General features: G+C 34.4%; 1 pseudogene; it reads right to left on the bottom strand.

Annotated features, from left to right (window-relative positions):
- Positions 1 to 22949: 22949 nt before the first annotated feature.
- LOC122504827 lies at positions 22950 to 24835 on the bottom strand (annotated as a pseudogene).
- Between the last annotated feature and the right edge of the window lie 1800 nt (positions 24836 to 26635).

Here is a 26635-nt window from a genome sequence, read left to right as displayed (position 1 = left end):
TGATATATATTTCATTAGCCATAAAATTTATATAACATGTATGTTCTACTCTATTTAATTTGTTTTACAAAATTTCCACAACTTGTAGCATTTGTACGATGATCCGCGCCAATATGATCTACTGGGCCAATTCAGCGCTATTAAATTCCAGAACTATATGACGTCTATAAAAAGAATGATAAGGAAGGAAGATAAACCGCTTTAGCAGATCGCTCGCCGTTACATAGAAAAGGAAGCTGCTCAAAAAGTTCAGTGCCGATTGTTTATTTAATTTACAATCAAACACACAATACTGGACAACTAACGAAGGATTATCCGTCTGTTGTACACTCGTGGTCAGAAATTCCTTCCCCGTCCGGACGTGTCGCACTCATAAGTTCCCATTCCAGTGATCAACCCTCACCATATGAAGCAATTACTCTAAATGTAAGGAGCCGCTTCGTACCAGAAAGACACGAAGAGGCGGCCTCTACATTACATCGTGGCACAAGGATCTCAAGACGAGATCTACTAGACGCTGGACCCAGTCAAACAGCTCAACAACCAATTCCGACACAGGAACAAACACACGTCTCGGCTCCAACCATAATGCCTGCAAATTCTGTTCCCGTGGCAACGCAAAATCCGGACCGAACCGTGATTCCGCTTGCTGATATGAGGACGTTTGTCAGGGCCTTTAGAGCCCCGGAGATACCTAGACTTACTTTCGCTGGAGCCGATCAGGAAGACCCTCGTGTTTTCCTCCCCGAATGCGAAAATTACTTTCTAGAAACCGGAAGTAATCAGAATTCCTAGGTCAAAACCGCTGTCGGTTTCCTTACCGAGGCTGCAACGAAATGGGTTGAGCCCTACAAGAATCTTTTACTTCCTTGGCCCAAATTCACTTCCCTGATTATACAACGCTTCGCGAGTATAAATCAGCTTAATAAACTCCGAGTAAAACTTTAATCCGAGAAACAAGCTGAAAAGGAAGCTGTCGGGGTCTTCCTACAGCGCAACTAGGAAGGCTTTCACTTAGACTCCTGCCCGGATCACAAGAGGAAGAAATTATCACACTCCTGTTGGAATCACTTAAGCCCTTAATCAAGAAGGTCCTACGATCAGTACCTGTAAATTAATTTGAACACCTTTTTGAACGAGCAGTGCAAGTGGAAGCTGACGAGGCAGAAGAAAATCATGCCAAGCCAGCCTCGAAGCCTAAGAAAACCCAAGGCGGAAATAACTCCGTAACCCCAACTTCTCCTGCAGAGGCATCCGCGACCTCACAGGCAAAAACTCCACTGTCCGGAACGCCATTTTCACAAGAATTGCCCGGTACTCAAGGCAAACCGATAGAAACAAATGTCGGGAAACTGGCGAGACCGGGCGACAGACAACCCGCCTGCTAGCCCAAACACGTCACGTCCATTCCAACAATAACAGCCCTGTATACCGGGGCCAGCGTTCTCCCCAAGATCCATGTCCGCCTAGGTGACCGAGAGCTTGTCGCGGAAATTGATACGTTAGCCTCAGAAAGGTTCATAAGGAGCACCCTATTAACCAAATCAGAAATAAACTCTCTAACAGGAGGACCATCTCACGCCCTTCTTGCAGCCGTACATCATACTATACCGTTGGTTGGAAGGCTTGATCTAGATCCAAGATTACAAGGGACACATTATCCAGGTCCGTTCTTGGCAAGCCCTGAACTACGCCCTGAAATGATCCTGGGTCGACCGTGGCTGAGACAACACCACGTCATTCATGACCACGGCGCCGACTGCATCTTTATAGGTAACGAGGAAAGCAAGCGTATCTATATTGGACCCATAGGCCAACCATACAAAGCTCCCAGTACCTTCCAGGAGCCGATAGTTGAGCAAAATTTCTCGCAAGAGTACGAACAGACTTTTGAAGACCTCCTCTAGACACACGCCTCAATTTTCTACAACGGTGGACGTTTACGACAGACTTTAGCAAAGGTGGAGCATGAAATCCGCCTCAGGGACCTCACACCTTTCCGGGAGCTGCACAGAAGATATTCCGAAGAGAAACGCAAATTCATTTTTGACCAAATACGCGAAATATTAAGAGACGATGTCATCGAGCCGACCACAGAAGAATTCAGCTCGGAGATCGTTATCGCCGGTAAAAAGGGTGGCGAATACCGTTTCTGCACTGACTACCGACGTCTCAACAAACAAACGGAAGATGCCCCGCAATGCCTACCCCGAATACACGAGACCATCAAGGACATCGGAAAAGCGCGCATTTTCTCCACCTTAGATTTCAAAAGTGGTTACTGGCAGATCCGCATGGCTAAAGACAGTCGCAAGAATACAGCTTTCTCCGTCCCAGGGGGAGGCCAGTCTCCCACCGAGACTAAGTACCACTGCAATGAACAAGAATGTCTAGCAATAATTTGGGGCATTAAAAAAATATCTTTTACGATCGAGCACGTATCGAGTAGAAAAATCGAACTGCCAGACACCCTTTCTAGGCACTCCGGTAATGAAGAGACAGTGTCAGAAGAACCGGAACTAGAAAGGATGTTTCCACCCAGTCAAGACCCACTTGAAGCGGAAACAAATGCGAACGTTTCAACATTGAGTGCCATATACACGACTCATTTAGCCGAAGAAATCGTCCAGGAGCAACAATTCGACACAGACATATGTCGAAACGTGGATCGCTGGCAGACAGACGAAACCACACGCGACATGTACCGCGATATACGTCGATACGTTTCAGGGTGCCACCTGTGCATTTGTTGTAAACCAATAAGACAACAAGTACCACCTACTTGCAAGCCCCGATCGACCCGACAAGCATGGAAAACCGTATCCTTAAACTAAAACTGGTATCAGCTTCTACTTTGGACCATTTTTTAGTGAATCGAAAAGTATTTGACATATTTTTTATTTTGTCAGGCATGTTATTTTAGTGGTTAAAAATGGAGGATTTAGAAAAACCTCAAATATGTGTCGAGATTAGTTTGGAACAGTTTTTTTATATTTAGCAGAGTCGCTTAAAATTTGTTATTCGCGGGTTTTCGGGATCGCTGATTATGAATATGAAGTTTGAATTAAACTTCAATTGACAGATTAGTTTTCTAGATAAATTAAATTTCGTACATGATTTTAAGGCTTACCTTTTCATATCTATATAAAAATTGTCATTGCATTTTCATAAAGAAAAATTATCCGTCATATTGGATCCGACACTTTCAAATTAGCAAATCGGACTAAAGGTTTGTAATCAGCGACTTCAAAAGTAGAAAGTAGAAGGCATTCAATCACGTTGAGTTTATATGGTGAATCAATATTACTTATCTAAATATACAATCTGAGAGTTTTCCCGTGCAGAGTTAACTGCGTTGAAATCTTTTTTGTAGAATTTAATTGTATAGAATCGCTACCACCCTCTTTAAAAATAAACATTAAAATTTTTATTTTCTCAAAAACAAACAAACTTTTTAAAGAAATATTTTTGCAGTTTGATTTGTCAATTTAATATTTACACTTTAATTTATAATTTTTTTTGAAATTACTTATCTCTTAACAATAAATGTTGAAGGAATATATCTGCATTTAACGTAAACGAAAACGACACACTCTTACTGATTTTTTTATTCTTTTTTTTTCTCTCTAACATATAGGTTTATGTCAACAAATTGTATTTTTTCTTGTAAAGCATAATTTTATTTTCAACATAGTTTATTTACTGTTTTATTAGTTTATTATAAAATCATGCCATCCTTCACTTAATAAATTAATTAACTGCGACTATATAAACATACACTAATAATGTTTTTAATAATACAAAAATTTACAAAATGTTTTAATAAATATTATTTACCAGTATGATTATCGGTTTCCATTATTTCATCAAAATTTGAGTTATCATTATCAAGGTTATGCCGAACACAATAAACTATCGAATTCATGAAATTTATAATTAATTTCCTTGATGAATTCCACATAATTAATTTCAGACATTAAAGAAAATTAAATTACCTTGGAATTATCATGGTTGTTACTTTATATTCAGTTTTAAAAACCATAATTTTAAAAATATGTTTAATAACTTGTACATTTTTTAAAAATATAAATAAATCAGAGATCTTAATGTCATTTCGTTATTCTAATGTTTCTACAAATTAGCAGTCGCCAAAAAATGGTTATTTCTGGGAATGTTATAAAGAAAATTATTAAAAATATTAGATCGTAAGCTTTATATCTAAAACCTAAAAAATTGAGGATTATTTACAATTTGTCTTTATTAAAAAATTCATAAATTAACAGATTTGGGCTTTAACTGTAAGAGTTTATCAGTTATTGATATTAAAAATAGCTTACCATTCGTAGATGTAACACAATTTCTTTTAATACACCCGAGCAAATCTCGAATAGGTACAAGTACTTCGACTTGTTTATCAGATTCTAATTTAATTAATAAGATTTTTAGGAATTTTTTCAGCGAAATTATTGCATCTAATTTTTTTTAAAGTTTTGTACATGTATATTTGTATAAATAGTGAAGATTTTGTAATTTTTTCAAAGAAAAATATCCTTTTTTAAAAAAATTATTCGCTATCTCCTGAGTAACCAAAAAAAAGTTCTTCCACTGCTGAAGTGATTGCGGCCTTCTCAGTGACCTAAATTAAAAAAACCAAAAAGATTATTAAACTAGAAGATATTTGCAGTACAATGACCCTCGGATGTCAAAAAATATTGAATTGCAACAAAATGGCGGAGTTTTGAAAAAAGCTTTTCAATTTCGCCAAAAAAATCCGATGGTTCTTGGCATCCCAAAATTTTATTTTTCATCCAATAAAAAAACTGGAGCCTCATTGAACGACAAATATCTTCTAGTTTAATAATCTTTTTGTTTTTTTTTATTTCAGTCACTCAGAAGGCCGCAATAACTGCAGCAGTGGGAAAACTGGTTTTTTTGGATATAGCGAATAACTCTTAAAAAAAAGATATTTTTCTTTGAAAAAATTACAAAATGTTCACTATTTATACAAATATACATGTACAAAACTTTAAAAAAAATTAGATGCAATAATTTCCCTGAAAAAAATTCCTAAAAATCGACGTTTTTTTCAGTCACTCACACAAGGTGTGCCCCTTAATACAAGTGTCCCTGTCCTGATGATCAATAGCTATAGCATCAGCAGAAGCGTTGCTGAAAACGCTAATCGTAGGCTGACCAGACGTCCTCCTTTAGGGAGGACAGTCCTCCTTTTTTAAACGCCGTCCTCCAAAATCATTCCATCCTCCTTTGTCCTCCGAAAACACGAATACGTTCTACCTTGTCTTCCTAAAATCTTATCTTATGACGTATTTTTTTGCCTGTTACTTTTAGTGACTTCTAGTAAAATTAGGGTACATTCATTGACCTATTGGTCAATGCGTCAAACTCATTGACTGTGATTTCACCTTTAGAAGTGAACTTTCAATATATATCGACTTTAATGTGCAATCTTTACATCGATATCGATTTTAAAGTAAACACAGTATAGTAGTGATCTTAGAAATACGTATTATTTCTTAGCTAAAGATTTCAAATCTTAATTTAATCACACATATTAATTATTATTCGTTAATTATTGAATACACATATATAATCAAGTGTGATCTGCTTTATTATTAATTGTGTGTGTATATCAGTATGTGTGTAAAACTATATTTATATTATTGATAATTAAATGAGAGGTTATGTAGATATAACTAGAATTAACTGAACAAAACTATATAATTTAGAAAAACTCAAATATAATAAAAATGTCGGAAAAAGAGAAACATAGAAAGTGCCATTTTTCAGAAACCTTAAGGGGTAGTGACACCTTTGAGGCCACTTTTGAACCTGTTTTTCATAAATTTTCTTAAAACACGGGAATAAAGTAAACAAAATTTGGTTTTGAGGGATTTATTTGTTAACTTTTTAAGTTTACAAAAATATATTTATACGTAAAAAAAATTAAATTTGTTGCCAATAGAGGGCGCCGAAGTTGGTCTCCATTCCCTGCAGAGCAAATCGGTGGGCAAGATTCCGGTTAGACCGTTTAATCTAAATCAAAAATTCAAAGTTTTTCTGAATCTAAGATAGATTTAGCTTTCGAGTACGTAGGATATTTTAAAAATATTAATTTTTGTGTATTTGGCAGTTGTTTGAAGTAAAAAGTCGATTTTTAGGGCGAAAATTTATCAAAAAATCTGTTGCCAAAAAAACAAAGAAACCAAACAAAATCCGCTACGTACTCGAAAGCATTAGTAAATGAAAATTAAAAAAACTTTGTCCGAAGTCAATCCGATCAAAACTGTTCTAGCTAGACTGCCCACCGTTTTGAAAAACGTCATTTCGAGAAAAACGCGTTTAAAGTTTTGAAAGCACTTGAAGCGCTCTTGGACACCTTTTACAGATTTTGATTTTTTTCACATAAAATAACTTCGAAATCATCTCTAATGATATAATTTCTATTCTACACATTATAAAGTTTCGTTTAAGCAAAGAAAAAAAATTCGATTTTTTTTCGAGTCAAAGGTGTCACTCCCCCTTAAAAAGTGATTTTTCATTTATATAAAAGTTGCAGATGATAAAGATGATAGTATGGTCAAATGTGTAGTCTGTAATTCTGTATTCACTATTTCTAGAGGAGGGCGATCAAGTATCACCAAACACAATGAAACCGCCAAACACAAAAAATCCTTGGAAGCAGCATCATCATCTCAAAAAGTATCATCTTTTTATTCAAATCAAAAGTTTCTTGTAAGTGAAATGAAATTAGCACTAGCTGAGGGAACATTTGCGTATCGTACGATGTTTCATAACCAAAGTTTCAGAAGCATGGATTGCACTACAAAATTATTACAAACTCTTTATGACAAAGAATTTCATTGTGCCAGAACAAAATGTGAAGCAATAATTAAAAGTACTTTTTTCAATTATGCTCTAAAAAATCTGCAACATGATTTACAAGAAGCAAGGTATGTTTCTATATTGAGCGATGCTTCTAATCATAAATTTATTAAATTATACCCTGTCCTTGTCCGTTATTTCAATTTTAAAACTGGGGTTAACATAAAAATTTTAAAATTAGATGAAGTAAGTGGTGAGACTTCTGATATTCTTTGCAAACAAATTAAAAAAGTAATTGAACAGTACAAAATACAGGACAAATTAATAGCTATATCTGCAGATAACACTAACACAAATTTTGGCGGATTGAATAGGAGAGGTTAAAATAATGTTCACAAAAAGTTGATGAGAGCTTAAAATAAAAATATAGTTGGAATAGGATGTAAAGCTCATATTGTATCCAATGCTATAAACACTTCTTCCAATTTGATGGATATTGATGTTGAAGTTATAATTCAAAAAATATATTTTTACTTCAACGCTGATACAGTAAGAGTTGAAAATTTAAAAGAATTTTGCGAAGAAGCATCCGTGGAATTTAGGACCTTATTAAAGCATTCAAAAACAAGATGGCTTTCATTAATGCCAGCAATAGAGAGAATTCTTAAATTATTTGAACCACTGAAGTCTTATTTTTTAAGTATAGACAAGTGTCCCAAAATTATTCAAAATTTTTTCGAAAATGATTTATCAGAAGTTTATCTGTATTTCATTCACAGTCAAGCCGTAACTTTCCACAATGCTGTTTTAAAAGTAGACTGGAATCAAATTTTATGCCACTGATAGTCAATAATTTATTGAATCGTTTGGAAGACAGTAATCCTGGCATTAAGCGGAAATTTCTTTTAGAAGTTAAAAAATTTTATCAAAACAGTCTTGATTACTTAAACGAATAGACGAAATATACAAACGATTTTAAACATTGTCAGTGGAGTCTCCTCAGAAAGAACTTCGAATGGGAGCACGATGTTCTGCAAACCGTATTATTTTTAAACGAAACATTTAACATTAAAATTGATGACAACATGTTATTCGATGAAGTAAGAATAGTCAAAAATTATTGTTCGGAAGAAAAGTTTTTAAAATTGAGTGAAAAACAAACCGAGATAGGAGAAAAATGTCTTGAAGTATTTGATCATTTTAAAACTAATTTTATTCCTTGTTAAAATTTGAAAATAATAGTTGAATTATTTCTTTGTCTTCCTGGAACGAATGCTAGTGTAGAAAGACTTTTTTCTTACGTTAACGATTTATGGACCACTGAAAAGTCACGAATGACAGTAGATACACTTGGGTCGATTATTTTTGCTAAATTCAATATAAGTATGTCTTGCGAAGTTTTCTCCAAAGTACTAGCCGAAGATAAAACTTTATTAAAAAAAATTCACTCCAGTGAGAAGTATATGTAAAGTCTGGTAAAAAAAGCAATACAATATTACAGTATTATAAATAGTGATATTATTTATAAAATGTATATTAAAAATATATTGATATAAAGTAATGTAATAATATAACCAATATAGTAAAATAATTATCGCCCCAAACCTTATCTGTTTCATTTCATTACCTAGTGGAGAACCTTTTTGGTTTTTTTTTGCTAAGCATGACCTGTCTTCCAAAAATCATATGGAATTCTGGTCAGCCTAGCTAATGCAGCTACTCACACTTGAATCGCTACCTCTTCTGGGTCCTAGTACACCACTTTTGTCTACTTGGATTCTTTTTACGATGATCTGTGGAATCTTTAAAGCGTTGTTACCCTCCTGTATCCACGGGCCACCGGCCATTGCCCCACGCAATGGGCTTGACGATCGGAACCGGAGGGATTTAGCCGAAGCATTACCTTGCAGGTAGTCATTTTTTAACCGCTCATTTTCATGATTCGTGCTGTTTTATTCCTTGTCCCGTGTCGAGAAACGAGCGAGCCTAAACAGGGTACTACCATCTGGCCAAGATAGACCCTGAACCGCCTACGTTAGTTACATTGACGTTATAGCATTGACAAAGCATTGATGTCTTGTGCTACTATCAGTAATCCCTCCTGCCAGCCAAGATGTTTCTCATACAAATAAACCTTCTTACGGGTCTATATGTCCAAGAATTTTGGAGAAATAGTATCGGAGATATGAAGTGATAAATATAGGTGCCATTTTTGTTTTCAGTGAATTTTCACTGTCAAACTTTAATAAGCTGCAAATTTTAGAAAAGTGTTAGAAAATTTCATAATTTGTACTAAATACAAGCTTGAACTTTCAGCTTTAAAATAAGGAAAAGAAACAAGAACTCTATTATCTATTCATTGACCACTCGGCTACTTGCCTATTTTGGCTCAGCGAGACGAGCGCCAGACAAGCACACACTTGAATCAGTTCATTGAAATTTTTTGTGCCTGATTAAAATAATTTACTCAAAACTTAAAAATCAATGAATAAATTAAAGTGTTCTTGATCTTATTTTAATGCTGTAAGTTTAAGCTTTCATTTAGTGCAAATCTAACATATTTCTAAACACTTTTCTAAAATTTGCAGCCCATAAAAGTTGGACAATGAAAATTTACTAAAAACGACAATTACACCTATCTTTATCACTTTATATATCCGATACTATTAATCCAAAAGTTGGACATATAATCATTTAACAGCAAATTTTATTATCTTTCCCAAACTGACTTAAAAAACTTTCTCAGAGAAATTCTCTCGAGGATAAGAATATTGTCTACCTGAATTTGCTTTATTGTCATTCAAACATTAAAAACATGATCTATAATTTTTTTCACGTCGTACATCAAAACAATCGTGTCTCAACGATTTTCTAATGTCAGGTCCCCCTCTGCTTTGATTACTTAATTTTGTGTTCTTACAGTCTTTCAAGTAATAATTTTAAGATATCTTAAATTACTTTCTCACATGGAGAAAATCGGACCAAGGTTTGCTATTTATGTTTAAAAAACCAAAAAAATATGTGACTCGCTCCCAAGAAAGGTACAGTAGTGTTCAATGAAGCCTTACTCGGATGAATGTGTTGCACTCATATATTTTATATATTTCCCATGAGTGCAACACGTTCGTCCGAGTAAGGCTTCATTGAACACTACTGTACCTAAGAGGCAAACGAATTATAGGTTAGCTTTAAGTTAGATTTATCTTGATGCATGAAGTAGTAATAAGGAGACTTAACTTGTTGTGAGGATTGTCCCCACTTTAGGGAACATGATCACGAAAATTTAGAGCGTAGCAGAAGTGGCGTCCCTTGCGGGGAAAAATAAAAGTACAAATTTTCATATTTCGCGTCATCTGCTTTTGTTGTGACGCGACCAACACAAACGATGCGTTTAAAGTTTATTTGAATTTATTTTCGAAATTGTGTTTTATAAACAAAGTAAATTATTTACTTTCAAAATAATTTCAAATACTGTTTTGTATATAATATTTATATTATTTAAAGACAAAAAAATTCAACATTTTCCAATCCTACAAATACTCGATTCTGCAATGCCAACTGTACAAAACAATACTCTACATGCTGATTGATTCTTCATTAACCAATTCTACAGAACCCAACTGTACAAAGCATAAGAAATAACAAACAGTAAAATTAATGATCGACTGTTTAATGACCGACTCTACAAATTCCGATATCCATTAATATTATAATTAAAAATCCAGAATTTTCAATGACCGACTCTACAAATTATAATTTTGATTAATATGACAATTAGAAAACCAGACTCTTCAATGACAGACTCTACAAATTATAATTTAGATTACTATCACAATTAGAAAACCCGACTCTTTAATGACCGACTCTACAAATTATAATTTTAATTAATATGCGAATTAGAAATCCAGACTTTTCAATGACCGACTCTACAAATTATAATTTGGATTAATATGACAATTAGAAAACCGGACTCTTTAATGACGGACTCTACAAATTATTTATAGACTTAATTAATAAGACAATTAGAAATACGACTCTTCAATGACCGACTCTACAAATTCCGATATCCATTATTATTATAAATAAAAATCCCGATTCTTCAATGACCAACTCTACAAATTATAATTTGGATAAAATATGACAATTCGAAAACCCGACTCTTCAATAACTGACTCTACAAATTATAATTTGGATTATTATTAATATTAATTGTCATATTAATTAAAATTGTTATATGTTGTAACGATCCTTACGTTTACTTGCGGATCTTACCCGCGAATCGTTACAAAAATGGCAATTTACGGATTCCAAATTGCCGAATTATAAATTCCACACTTCGAACTTATAATACACCATCGATGACCCGTTTTAGGGAACTTCCCCGGCGCCAGGTAGGTAAACTACCCGGATCACGATGCTGTAACAAAACAAAGAACTTTCCCGGACTAGCTCTTACCGAGCTCAATATTTTATTTACGAAGTTACGTTTTATATTGAAATAATAGGGCGCGAGTACCGCACACAGAGGAGAGAGACAAGTTGAATTTAACACACAAATAAAACAAATGAATAAAGAAAATTATAAGAACACACAAGCATATTATTTTCTTTTAAATCACTCTTCTTTTTATTTTAACTTTGAACTTTGTGAAGAGAACTGAGAACTTCCACACGCCGGTGATTGCGACGGTCGACCGAAAATGGCGGCGTCCTATCGGCTTGCCATGAGGTCTTCCTTCTCGATACTATTTCTCGGTCACACCGTACACCGGTGATATTCCCAAGATAACGAGGAAGATGTGCACTGGACACTAACCTTTGATCCGGTCCAGACGAGCACGGAAATCCATCTTTGATTTTTAATAATGAAACTGATCAACCGCGGTGTCACCGTAATTACCAATCGGCAGCCAGGCACGAACTGTCGAAATTAGGTTAATTGACATCCTGCTTCGGTCCCGTATATATGTCATGCGCACCTTGGGTTCGCCCCAGCAGCATGATAACAGGCCCAACATCTATGACAGGTGGTTGCCAGTTGACAGTAGATTTGTGCCGATTAATATTAATTGTTGACACATTTTCGGTCGGTTGATAATTAAATAACAATAAATAACATTGTGTTTTCTAATCAACCAAAACGTGTGGAATTCTCTTGAGATAAACAATATGATTTTTATACAACTCAACATTTTTGTATTATATTGATTCTATACAATTCAACAAGATAATAATAAAGTAAAATGTTGAGTTCGATTCTGGCTACCGCATTTAATTTATAATAATTAATCAAGAATTAACTGAATAAGTTTCGGCGAAAACTCAATTCGGTTTTTATAACGTGATTATCTAAAATCAACGTTACAACTCCCCTTGGCCTAGCCGAAACATATCCCTGAACCTCGGGTTTATGACCAGAATACATATCACTCGTTATCCATATTTTTTTTATCTTTGATTATTAAACCCTTAACAACCCTTAAACCTTTATCGATCTGACATGGTACGTGATGCTTTGGAAATCTATATTTTACCAAATTTATTACCTTATTACGTACAATGTCCTTTCTACCTTCCTTTTGTTTTTAATTTGAACCGTTAGGTGCCGTTGTCCTCGGATTCTTTCTTTTTAACAAATATTTAGTGTGTTTCTCGATGACAAAGGTGAGTCGATAGGTCAAGAATGGTCCACAACAACAAAATTCCAATTTTTAATTATTCAATTGAAAACTTTTAAGAAGAGAAAAAAATACTAAACGTAATTATTTGAAATATAAACAACAACAAACCAAAAGATTGGTATCTCTCTCGAGAAGGTTGACGTTGTTGCTCTTTTTCTTATAATAATTATCAAAATCTTAACTAACATGCCTATTCTACGTTACTTATTTACATGTTCTATTTACAAGAGATTCCTTTTATGGACTATCTCTTTCTCCCCCATCCCTAGGTTCTCTGTTGGGGACCAAGAGTTTTATGGGGAACCTACCTAGTGATCTACCTTCATTTGTCGCGATTTCGTATACGGAAGGTCCTAAAATTCGTATTACTGTAAACGGTCCCTGATTTTTACCACCGAACGCTCGTGTGATTTTCTTGCTAGCGGATGAAGTTACTAGTTTCTTGCACATGACTTTGTCTCCTATTTGGAATACTATGTTTCGACGTCTTTTGTCATAGTGAATTTTCTGTCTGTCAAAAGCGCTGTCCATTTGTAGCGAGACGAGGTCTTGTAACTCTTTTAGTTTCTCTATTCGCTCTAACCATTCGTCTTCGTTTGTCGCTTCGAATTCTGTCGGTTCTTCCGTTCTGTACCGTAAATTATTGTACGGCCTAGGTTCCCTTCCCGTATTTAGAAATGCCGGGCTTACACCAGTACTACCGTGCACTGCTATATTGTACGCAAATCTAAGGTCTTTTAGGTATACGTCCCATTTGGTGTGATTTTTGGAAACGTACGCTGAAATCATTGTTTTAATTACTCGGTTTACCCGTTCTACCGGATCGGATTGCGGGTGGTATACTGGAGTAAACGCGTGTTTGATTCCGTAAGCTTCGGTTAACCCTTCGAACGCTTGATTTACATATTCTGTACCGTTATCCGAAACTAATACTTGGGGGGCTCCCCATCGGTTGAGAATTAAGTCCTCGAAAGCTTTAATTATCGTTTCCGCGTTTGCTTTGCGCATCGGGGCTAATTCTATCCAACGAGTGTATAAGTCTTCGAAAATTACTAAATATTGAAATCCTAGCGAACTTTTTGGCCATGGGCCCATAACATCTGTTGCAACTACTGACCATGGTGTTTGTATTACCCTTTTTCCCATGAGTCCTGCCGCGGGTCTTTGATCGGGTTTGATCTTCTGACAAGTGTCGCATGTTCCTACCCATTCTTTGATATCGCGGTACATACCTGGCCAGTAATACTGTACAGATACTCGTCTGTACGTTTTTTCTATCCCAAGGTGACCTGCTTGGGGTTCGCAATGAGTTTCGTTAAATACTTCTTTTCTCTGTTCTTTAGGAATTACTAATTTCCACGCGTCGAGGTCGTCGATTACCGAATCAATTAACGGGTTTGGGCGATAACGATAAAGTTTACCGTCGGTTACCTTCCATCCGTGGAATTTTCTCGGAGTTTCATTTACTTCCTTCACACGCTGGCAATACCATGCATCTTCCACCGGTTCCATAGCGGCTATCGGTAGCGCCATCTCCTCTTCATACATTCTCGATAGTGCATCAGGAACCAAGTGTTCTGAACCTTTGCGATACACTACGTCGAAATCGTATTCTAGGAGATCTAACGCCCACCGGGCCAACCGTCCAGTCGGATTATGCAAGTTGTGGAGCCAGCGTAGTGAACTGTGATCGGTAATGACCGTGAAATGAAACCCTTCGAGGTAATGGCGGAACTTCTTTACCGCCCAAATTACCGCGAGGCATTCTTTTTCGGTGACCGAGTATTTTCGTTCGGCTGCTGTTAACGTTCTGTTCGCGTAAGCTATTGCTCGATTTTGCCCTTCTTGTACTTGGGTAAGAACTACACCAATACCGAAATCGCTCGCGTCGGTGTGTAGTTCAAACGGTAACGTAAAGTCGGGGTATGTCAGAGTTGGAGCTGTCACGAGTTGTTCCTTAATACTGTCGAACGCGATTTGTTGGCTCTCATCCCATTCCCAGGGAACATTTGTCCTCAACAATTTGTTTAAGGGCTCTGCTAAGGTGGCTAATTGGGGAATGAAATGTCTATACCATGACGCCATTCCTAAAAATCGTCTTAGTTGTTTAACCGTTTTTGGCTCGGGATACGTGCGGATGGGTTCTACTTTTTCTGGGTCTACTTGTAAACCCTCGTGGTTTACAATGAATCCTAAATACCTTGTGGATGTTACTCCAAACTTACTTTTCTCAGGATTAATTGTAAGACCTGCCGCTTGTAAACGATCTATTACTAGTTTGAGCCATTCTTTATGTTCTTCTAGAGTCTCTGTCACTATTACTATGTCATCTAGATACGCGTATACGTATGGTTCCATTTCTGGTCCGATCAGAGAATCGATCATTCTCTGAAATGTCGCTGGGGCACCTGACAACCCAAATGGCATACGAGTGAACTGGAAAAGTCCAAGACCTGGAACTGTAAAAGCAGTATATTCTTTACTTTTTTCCGAAAGGGGGATCTGATGATAACCCCATTTCAAATCTAAGGTCGTAATATACTTTGCTTTTCTGAGCTTTTCCAGTATCATGTCCATTTTCGGTAACGGATACGCGTCGGTTTTGGCTATTTTATTAAGCTTCCGGAAATCTATACATAATCGGTAAGTTCCGTTCGCTTTTCGGACCATAACTACCGGACTCGACCAACCACTTTTTGACGGTTCTATTATTCCTTCGGCTAACATTCTTAACGCGTCGTCGTGCATCGCTTTCAGTACTTTCGGCGATACCCTATAATACCGTTGTTTGATAGCTGGGTGATTCTGTACGTCAATTACGTGTTCTGCGCGGTCTGTCGCAGGTAAGTTATCTGGTACTAATCTAAGTATAGAAGAAATAAATTGTTCTAAGTCGTTTCTCTCTTCGGCAGAGATTACTTTTAACCCGCTTACTTGATCTACTTCTGGTGGGGTGTTTTCTTCTGTGACTTTAATTGCTTCTATACCCTCTTCTGTATAATGGTGTACCGTGTCTGGGTAGTCGGCCATGTACCATTTTCTTTGACTACCATCGAGTACCACGCCAAAGGTGTGAATAAAGTCCACTCCCAGGAATACCTGTTCACCCATTCCTGGGACGATCAGCACCTTCATCATGCGAGATACCCGATCGACCTCTATTGGGAGATAGCAGACTGCTTTTACTGGACGAACCGTACCGTCGGCTGTCACGACTGCTTTTTCGGTTGCCGGTTGCAATTCCGCTTTGTACTTGTCGGAAATTGCTAAACCGATATCTCCCAATACTGTGCGCGATGCACCATTATCTATCAAGGCTTGTACGTTATGGGTATTACCTATCCGTATATTCGTGAATACCCTTAAACTAAAACCTTTGTCTTCCGCTGGCGGTTCCCTAATTTCTAATCGCAGCGGTTTTTGTTCTGGTACTAACTTCGGTTCGATGTCCGATTTCAAAAGTGACATAATCGCCTGGTTTTTCTCCCAAGGACATGCACCATTTATTCCCTCAACGCGATCGTTTAGCAAGACAGTTTGGTTGGCCTCGAATTTACTGGTGGCCTTCCGGTTTTTCGACTTCTTGTTAACGGTCTCCACGGATTTCCGGTTTTCTATGAGTACGGGTTCGGATTCTTCCGCGGTTTTTTCTATTACTGTTGTTGAGGTCTGTTCTTTTTCTAAGGAGAAAGAGTTGACCTTTACTTCTCCTCCTTTTTCAAGTTTCCCGGACAACCTTCGCACGTTTTTGTTGTCACTCCCTCTTTACTACAACGCCTACAATAGTCGTTTCGTTTTTGTTGAGCGCAACCTGTTTGAAAATGTCCTACTTTCTTACAATTCCAGCAAACTACTTCTTTTTGATTAGAATTGTTTTCTTTATCGGTTTGTAAACTCGATGTGGGCTTGGCTGTGTCTTTCTTAATATCCAAATTTTTCTGTGGCGAAGAGTTCTTTTTCTTGTTCCACTTGGAACCTCCGCCATTTTGTTTATTCGCGTTATTCTGATTGTTCGATAGGAATTGCATTTTACTACCTACCAACGCTGCTACTAACGCGTCCATTATCTTTGACCAAACTTCGTTCGTATTTTCACCGACTGTTTTCGGTTCGTCCGTTCCGCACGATTTTCCGATTTGATCCGGTTTTGAATCGATAGCCGCAACTTTGTTCGAGTCGATAGTACTTTTCTCCGCTCCTTTAAACGCGTATTCCGGAATTAGCGATTTTTCCGGTGCGGGTGGGAGTACGTCGTCGGGATTCGTCATTATTGCTCTCTCGTATTCGTTTGTTAACTCGGTTAAACCGTTATAATCGAAAAATTCGTGTCGTCTTATTGCTCTCCGATAATCTGCTCTTAAATTTGTGTAAACCCGATCCATTTGAGCTGTCATGTCTATTGGTCGCGTAGATAGTTGGTATAAACCATACATGCAGGTCAGAAAATCGATCGCTGGTTCACCAGGACCTTGTCTTCGCGAAATAATCTGTTCTTCGAGCCTATCTTGGAACCTAGCGTCACCGAAGCGGTTTCTAAACTGGCTTTTACAATTTTCCCAGGAAAATAAAAATGGTCGGTTTTGACGATACCAGTGGGCTGCTATGTCTGTCAAAAGAAATGGTATAGCTACAAGTAGTTCTTCGTCTGATAGAAAAGACGCGGCCCTACCTTCCTCAACTCGCCATAAGAAATTGTCTACACTAGCGTTTTTCTGTCCGTCGAAACTAATGTTCCAACTCCGAACGATTCTCGCGACATCTCTCGGTGGTCTGAATTGAGTGCTCGACATTTGGGAAAATCTAGGGGCTGGTTCCCATTGTCGAGTTGGGTTTAGGATAAATCCCGTTTGTCTGTTCTCGAAATATGGCGCCACTGTTGTAACGATCCTTACGTTTACTTGCGGATCTTACCCGCGAATCGTTACAAAAATGGCAATTTACGGATTCCAAATTGCCGAATTATAAATTCCACACTTCGAACTTATAATACACCATCGATGACCCGTTTTAGGGAACTTCCCCGGCGCCAGGTAGGTAAACTACCCGGATCACGATGCTGTAACAAAACAAAGAACTTTCCCGGACTAGCTCTTACCGAGCTCAATATTTTATTTACGAAGTTACGTTTTATATTGAAATAATAGGGCGCGAGTACCGCACACAGAGGAGAGAGACAAGTTGAATTTAACACACAAATAAAACAAATGAATAAAGAAAATTATAAGAACACACAAGCATATTATTTTCTTTTAAATCACTCTTCTTTTTATTTTAACTTTGAACTTTGTGAAGAGAACTGAGAACTTCCACACGCCGGTGATTGCGACGGTCGACCGAAAATGGCGGCGTCCTATCGGCTTGCCATGAGGTCTTCCTTCTCGATACTATTTCTCGGTCACACCGTACACCGGTGATATTCCCAAGATAACGAGGAAGATGTGCACTGGACACTAACCTTTGATCCGGTCCAGACGAGCACGGAAATCCATCTTTGATTTTTAATAATGAAACTGATCAACCGCGGTGTCACCGTAATTACCAATCGGCAGCCAGGCACGAACTGTCGAAATTAGGTTAATTGACATCCTGCTTCGGTCCCGTATATATGTCATGCGCACCTTGGGTTCGCCCCAGCAGCATGATAACAGGCCCAACATCTATGACAGGTGGTTGCCAGTTGACAGTAGATTTGTGCCGATTAATATTAATTGTTGACACATTTTCGGTCGGTTGATAATTAAATAACAATAAATAACATTGTGTTTTCTAATCAACCAAAACGTGTGGAATTCTCTTGAGATAAACAATATGATTTTTATACAACTCAACATTTTTGTATTATATTGATTCTATACAATTCAACAAGATAATAATAAAGTAAAATGTTGAGTTCGATTGTGGCTACCGCATTTAATTTATAATAATTAATCAAGAATTAACTGAATAAGTTTCGGCGAAAACTCAATTCGGTTTTTATAACGTGATTATCTAAAATCAACGTTACAATGTATAGTCGGTCATTGAAAATTCGCGTTCTCTTATTGCCTTATTATTTCAAATTATCATTTGTAGAGTCGGTCATTAAAGAGTCGGGTTTCTAATTGTCATTTTAATTAAAATTAAAATTTGTAGAGTCGGTCATAGAAGAGTCAGGTTATCTAATTTTCATATTAATCTAAATTATAATTTAACAGTCGGGATTCCTAATTGTCATAATAATCCAAATTATAATTTGTAAAGTCGGTCATTAAACTGTTTTCTTCTAATTGTCATATTAATTAAAATTATATTTTGTAGAGTCAGTCATTGAAGAGTCGGGATTTCTAATTCGCATATTAATCCAAATTATAATTTGTAGAGTCGGTCATAAAAGTGTCCGGTTTTCTAATTGTCATATTAATCCAAATTATAATTTGTAGAGTCGGTCATTGAAGAGTCTTGATTTTTAACCCTTTGAGGGGCACATTATTCATATAAACGGATTTTCTTTACAACTCATGTCTTAATATTTTTGGGGTCGCTGATTACGAATTTGAAGTTAGTTTTTAAAAATTCAAAATGGCGGATCCAATATGGCGGACATTCTTTTTAATTAATCGGATTTGCTTGAAAATGTTTACTCGGGGGTTTTTGGGGTCGCTGATTACGAATCTAATGTTAGTTTTTAAAATTTCAAAATGGCGGATCCAATATGGCGAACATTTTTTTTAATTAATCGTATTCGCTTGAAAATGTTTACTCGGGGGTTTTTGGGGTCGCTGATTATAAATCCGATGTTAGTTTTTAAAAATTCAAAATGGCAGATAAATTTTTACATTTGTCATCTGACATATAATATTGGATCCGCCATTTTGAATTTTTAAAAACTGATGTCATATTCGTAATCAGCGACCCCAAAAACCCCCGAGTAACAATTTTTAGTTGATTTTAAAATGTTTAAAAAATTCGTGATTTTTAACAATAATTTATGAATTTTTTTAAACTATAGGAATTTTTTTAACATGATCTAGGTTACATATTTTTAAAGCCCTATTCTTCCTGAAGAAAACGCACTAAATTTGACTCAAAAATATTAATTTTCGTCAAAGATATTGAGGTTTTTAAAGGTGGGACGTATACGTCCCACCGCCCTTCAAAGGGTTAATTATAATATATTAATGGATATCGGAATTTGTAGAGTCGGTCATTGAACAGTCGATCATTGTTTTTAATGGTTAATATTTCTTATGCTTTGTCAGTTGGGTTTTGTAGAATCGGTTAATGAAGAATCGATCAGCATGTAGAGTATTATTTTGTACAGTTGGCCTTGTAAAATCGAGTATTTGTAGGATTGGAAAAGGTTGAATTGACTTCCTGCTATTAATATAATTGTCTCGACGTTTCTATGGTAGCCACCATCCTTTTCAAGATAAAACATTCTAAAAAATGACATTTAATTATAAAAATTATAAGTTATTAATTACAAAAATTATAAATTACAATAATTGAAAGAAATTCTCTTTCTATAACAGAAACGTGAGAATACATACGTGGTAAAGCATGTTTAATATATTTTAGGAGTTGAGAAACAACTCCTTACCACTACCACTACATATTTAAATAAATAAAATCAGTAAAAAATTATGATTAAATTCATAACCGTTTTTTTGATAAAGTCTCTCAGAGTGATGCCCGATCAACGAGAGCAAAAAATGACACAGGCAATACAGCATTATCTTTACATGCAAAGGACTTAAAACACAATTTTGATTTTAACAAAGTTAAAATTTTAGAAACGGATGAAAATGAAAATAAAAGACGTTTAATAGAGTTAATTTATATCATAAAAAATAAAAATTCAAAAAATTTTAAAAGTGATATTCAAAATATAAGTAAAATTTATCAAGGTTTTTTAAAATAATTTAACTTATAATTAATTAATTATAAATTAAATTTAAATTCAGCAAAACTTGAATTTTATTTGTTTATAACCTTCAAAGCATCAATGAACCGGGCTTCACTATAAGAGATATAACCGGGAATCTCCCATAATTTCATAATCTATGGTAATTATCTGCTAACTTTACTCTGAGAGACTTTATCAAAAAAACGGTTATGAATGTAATCATAATTTTTTACTGATTTTATTTATTTAAATATGTAGTGGTGGTGGTGAGGAGTTGTTTCTCAACTCCTAAAATATATTAAACATGCTTTACCACGTATGTATTCTCACGTTTCTGTTATAGAAAGAAAATTTCTTTCAATTATTGTACTTTATAATTTTTGTAATTAATAACTTATAATTTTTATAATTAAATGTAATTTTTTAGAATGTTTTCTCTTGAAAAGGATGGTGGCTACCATCGAAACGTCAAGACATTTATATTAATAATAAATTTAATGACTAACTAAAAATTGTATTCAAAAATTTTTTTATGAAAAATTTGGATTCTTTGGCCTAAGCCTTAAAAAACAAATTGAAATGATTACATATGAAGATTTTCTGAAAATGATTTATGTTTCGTAGGTTATGTCACAAATTAGCAAAATCGTTGTCACTCAGGAGACAAATTTAACCTTCCGTGAATTTAAGAAACATTTGAAGGTTATTAAAATGCCTTCTGAAAATTGGTGTTTTTTAACAGGGAATTCTTCTTTTTTTGGATTCCAAACAGTAGAAAATAATGAAACTATTAAAAAACGATTGGCTGTTTTGAATAGTCTGGAAGTTATTGTATATTTGGATAACGAAATAATGCTATTTTCAAAATTTATAAAAATTGCTAATATTCAAGAAATAATTAAATCTTTAAGAGACTGTTGAAAAATAATAGTGAATTTAGAAATAAGTAATATTTTTTAATTAAACAACAAATATATATCAATTATTATGCCGTCTATAGTAAAAACATACATAAGCATTAATCATGTTTTATTATATAAAATATTTAATCTGTTATGTAAAACTAATGATATTAATTTTATACTAACTTGAGGTCGACAACGTTTATCATTAATGATTGAAAAAAAATAATTATTTTTTCAAGTGATAAATAATATTTATTGTTTACTAATTTTTCTTGTTACATGCATTGATTAAAAAAAATTGCAACAATATTTACTTTAATGTCTTTAATCATAAATTAACTAATTAATAGTTAATTAATTATATTATATATCAAATAATAATTAAATCTTTTATCATAAACGTTGTACACTGAAAAAAAAATTCGGTATAATGTGCTTTTTACTCAGGTAATTTTTGCCTAAGAACAAAAGCAATACACGTAAAGCAATTGTTTCTTTTAAAAAAGGCAATTTTTGCCTTTAAAAAGGGTAAAAATTGCCTCAGTTAAAATTTTTGCCTTTTTTAAAAGCAAAAATTGCCTTTTTTTAAAAGAATCAATTGCTTTACGTGTATTGCTTTTGTTCTTAGGCAAAAATTGCCTGAGTAAAAAGCACATTTTGCCGAATTTTTTTTTCAGTGTAGACTTCAACTTCGTAATTTTAATTTGATTAATTCACTCTTTTCTTGATTTTTATAATTTTACTATAGTTTACGTTTATATAAGTATTAGAATATATTATGTATGTATGTTAATATTACTTTCTGTACACTTGAAAATATGCGAAATAAATTATTATTCTTAGTTTAATAACGAAACCAGTTTAATTTCATATAATATATGTAACTTTTATACAAACTATACGTTGTTATTTACATTTTACATAAATATTATTTCTGTACTTTTTTTTATTTGCATTTTTTAATATTGCCTTCCGCATTAATATTTGGTAGAACAGCATTGCTAGATGTTCGTTTTCTATTACGTTTAGGTTTACTTGTAATTTCTGGTATTTTTTCAATATCTTGCGTCGTTGGTTTTGATAATTTTCTTTCTTCTTTTGTTTTTGTTCTTTGATTGTTATTTTTGTTCCATTGTTTTGAAATAAAGAACATTCTTGTTGTTAGGTAGAACATTGTTATACGTTTTGTAATTTGCTTACAGTGTTTATCACAACCAACAGTAGGTAGAGGAGATAATTTTTCTACTATTTCAGTAACTTTAAACAATAACTCTGCTTCAACATTGCCATTACCCACCACTTTTATCACTGCAACTTCAAAAATGTCGATTAAATTATATAATTTTAGAGATGGGTGAAGCAAAAAACCCTTGGATCTAATTTCTATTAGTTCGTGATTTTCAGGGATATCGTCATTTTTTGATGAAATTAAACTTGATTTGCATTCTGTGCAAATAAATGATTTCTTACTTTCAACAAACTTTGCAAATCTCTTAGTTGCTTTTCTTGCAACATAGCCAGCAATGTAAGCACATGCATAACTAGAATTTTCCGATTCTGTATAGCCATGCTCTTTCAGAAAATCAGAAGCTTCAATAAGAACATCTGATTTGCAACTACTGTCTAAAATGGTATCTATTTGATCCTCCCATTGCTCTTTTTTTCATTTTTATTAGCAATATCATTTATTTGCAAAAGCATGTTGAAAATTCCTGCACTATCAACATTAGATCCTTTTGGTGGTTGAACCAATGAAAAAGTTGACACTAATCTGTACATTTGTATGAACAATTGCGAATCCGGATGATCGTTAGACCCACAAGCATCACGCATCATACCGAAAAATCTCTGCAATATTATACAATTTTATAGTAAATATTGTAATATGTATATTAATAATTTTTTATAAAAAGTAAACTACTGTAAGCAATAGGTAGAAGATAAATTATTTACCTCTAATGCATCTTGATTCACGCGTGAAGTCATCAAGTATAAGAAACCAGAGTCACGTACTAGATACTCGCAAAGTTCTAGAGTAGCTTTTAATGATACTTTTAGTCCGTAAAAAGAGTTCTCGGTAATAAAATCATACTTTTCTTTTTTAGCATTTTTAGTAGACATAGCGTTTAACGGCGTTCTACAATTCATAGCTGTAATCAGGGCTTTCCATCTTTTACAAAATTTAATAGCAGGATGACATTCCTCCAGCTCAGGATGCCTATTTTGAAAAAACTCAAGCACATCTGCTACTCCAAAGAACTACATTAAAAAATATATGTTGAATTAAGTATGTAAATAAAAATTTTGAGAAAGTAAAATAAATAAAATAATTTATTCTTACTTAAAAAGGCTAAAGCCACGTTCATCTTTTGGAAAAATTTAGGCTCTAAATGGTCTTTAGTTAATTTAAAATTAACTTTTATATTAAATCCTTCTGGATCTTCTACCTCTAGGAGAACGTACTAAATGATTAAAGCTATGATTCCGTCTAGAGTCTGTATAAAATAAAGATATTAGCATTTTTGCAATATAATTTTATATGTGAAAAATAATTTGAAGTATTTACCCAAATTCCTTCGCGCAGGCCGTGTTTAATTATAAAATTCCTAATACATTTAATTAGGTGCGGGAAATCTGAAAAAACCAGTCTCCTTTTTGGATTGAAAATATGTGGCGAACTGACTATTTTTTCAGTGATTCCAAAACGCTTCTACATTGAGCGATTCCAAGATGCCCCATCGGTGGTAACAGCATCAACTGCAAGTCCCGCATTTTCAGCAAGAATTATTGCTTCCACAATAATTTTATGTAAGACTGTGCCTGATGCACTTCCTTTGCTTAAGAAACAGCCCAATGTTTGGATCCACTTCCCTTTCAAGGGCTGAAACATTACGACCAAAGTATGGTCTCCTGCCACACCTTTTTGGTGATCCGGAGTGTGATCTCCTAAGATTGTAAATCCTTCAATATTTAAATTTTCTCTGTTGAAATACAGAAACTTCGTGAGGTGCATTTCATCACGTAACAAACACCCTATAAATATATTTGTAATTTATGTATTTCCCTTAAACTTAATTTCCAATCAATTTAATAATACAAAATAGGTAAAATAAAAATTAATACGATTGCATACCATGAACATCTTGAGATTATATGTTTTTTGTCTTTTCTTTGATCCCTTTAAACACACTCTCCTGAAACCCGTATTGGATTTTAATAAATTTTGTGTATCTATTTAAAGTCTGAATAGATGGCAAAAAAAGGATTTCTCTTTTTCTTAAGTGATTGTACGCATTTTGTTCTTAACCTTTGTGAATTCTGTTCTGTACACGGCATGAAAGTGGAAACTAAAATTAGTAACTGTGAAATTTCTTTAATACTTTTCACAGACTTTAAGCCTTCCACAAATACTTCTCTTTCTTGGACAACAATCTTAAAATAATTTATATATTATAAAATTAATATTTCTAAATACGCTTTACATAAAAATATTACACAATACCTTTATTGACATATTCTCATAGACCATAAATCAATGTAAAATAACTACTCTGTCTCCAGACCAGGAATTCCACACAATTGGCGATTCAAACAGTTCAACCAGCGCCACTGTTGGAACTAATATATGCAGGACATCTGGTCTATGTTTCTGTTTGTTTACTTAAACTTTGTAATGATTTTAATAAAATAATTTATTTAATTGTATAATATACAGTTTATTTATTAAAATAATTATAAAGTTTAAGTAAACAAACAGAAACATAGACCAGCTGTCCTGCATATATTAGTTCCAACAGTGGCGCTGCTTGAACTGTTTGAATCGCCAATAATGTGAGGAAGAACTTTTACTACCCACAATTCGCTGGGTAAGGGTACGGCATTCGCGTTTTTACGAATTATTTCAAAATTACATTCTTCAACTGCAATGTTTGTTATATGTGCTTTATTAATAACATGATTTTCATCTTTTTCAAAAATAGGAAATAGTGATGGAACTGATCTTTATTTTAAATGCACTCGCGTACATGGAATGCGTAAATGTTTCTCTGCTGGAGCCGACAAATATTCACGGATTATTTGTTCGTCCAGAAATTGTAAATCGCAAACCACGCTCGATTTTTTAAGAATTTTTCCTCCTGGAATAGCATTTTTCCAAGCTTCGAAAATTTCATCCTAAAACCATATTTATTTCAATGTTATTTTTAACTCTATATTAAATATTTCATTAAATTCACTTTAACACTTTTTGTTTTTCTTTACCTTGTTAGGTGCCCGAAACAGTTTCCGTTTCAGTCCTGGATCAGTCTCCTTCTTATTTCTATATTCTGATGACTTGCGACCAGACACGAAACAAGTCGGCATCTGTTATTAGTCGAAACAAATAAAATTCTATTTAGAAATTAAATTATTATCATAAATCATAAAACTCATCGCAGAATTTCAATTACTTTATTTAATACAATTAATAATTATAATTGATTTTCTTTTCGTATTTTTACTCAAAAAATTGGAAAACATAACCTTAACTTTTTTGCTTCTTAGGTACCTTTCTTCGGAGCGTGACATACATATGTTAAAAATACATATCACAAATTTTGACGAAAACTTCTTTGACCATATCAAGTTACCTACTAACCAATTTTCGGCATCTAAAAATTATTTGAAAGACCGTAAGAACACAAAATTAATTAATCAAAAACTAACATTAAATTTTTAAGACTTTTTCTCTACAGACTGACCTTAGCAATATGTATAAACACTGTTTCTATGAAATCAAAGTCGATTTTTTAAACAATTTAAAAATATAAAATTAAAAAATAAATTTAAAGTTAATTTTCTCAAAAAGGGCTCCGGTGATTATTTTCTTTTTGGTCTTAAAATGCTCTTGAAACTTCACAGATTCAAAATTCACAAGAAAATTTCGAGTGCAGGAACCTTTTATAAAAACCCATTTCAGGCGCACCGTAGCTCCTTGATACTATTAAATTGGCGTAAATACGAATATGTCTTTACTGCAGATATGGTAAAGATGTTTCGCATCATTCTTCACCATGCAAATAATGAGATAATTAGCATTAAATGAACAGACCCGTTTTCCCCTCGAAGCTAAATGTATCCAAGAAAATACTTATGTTGATGACATTTATGCAGGCAGCTTGAAACTATCGGTGGCTATACAAAAACGGAACGAGTTAATAAATATGCTACGTACAGCAGGAATTAATCTTGATAAATGGTCTGCCAATCAATTAGAACTATTTCCTTGTCCTTCTCAAATTGAGCATATGCCGCCGCAGTCTACTTAAAGGTTAAATTTAAAA

This window comes from Leptopilina heterotoma, unplaced genomic scaffold (assembly GCF_015476425.1).
Source record: "Leptopilina heterotoma isolate Lh14 unplaced genomic scaffold, ASM1547642v1 Lhet_32, whole genome shotgun sequence".
In the NCBI taxonomy this organism is placed as follows: Eukaryota; Metazoa; Arthropoda; class Insecta; order Hymenoptera; family Figitidae; genus Leptopilina; species Leptopilina heterotoma.
Note: the sequence above shows the minus strand (reverse complement) of the source record. Positions and strands in the feature narration are given on the sequence as shown.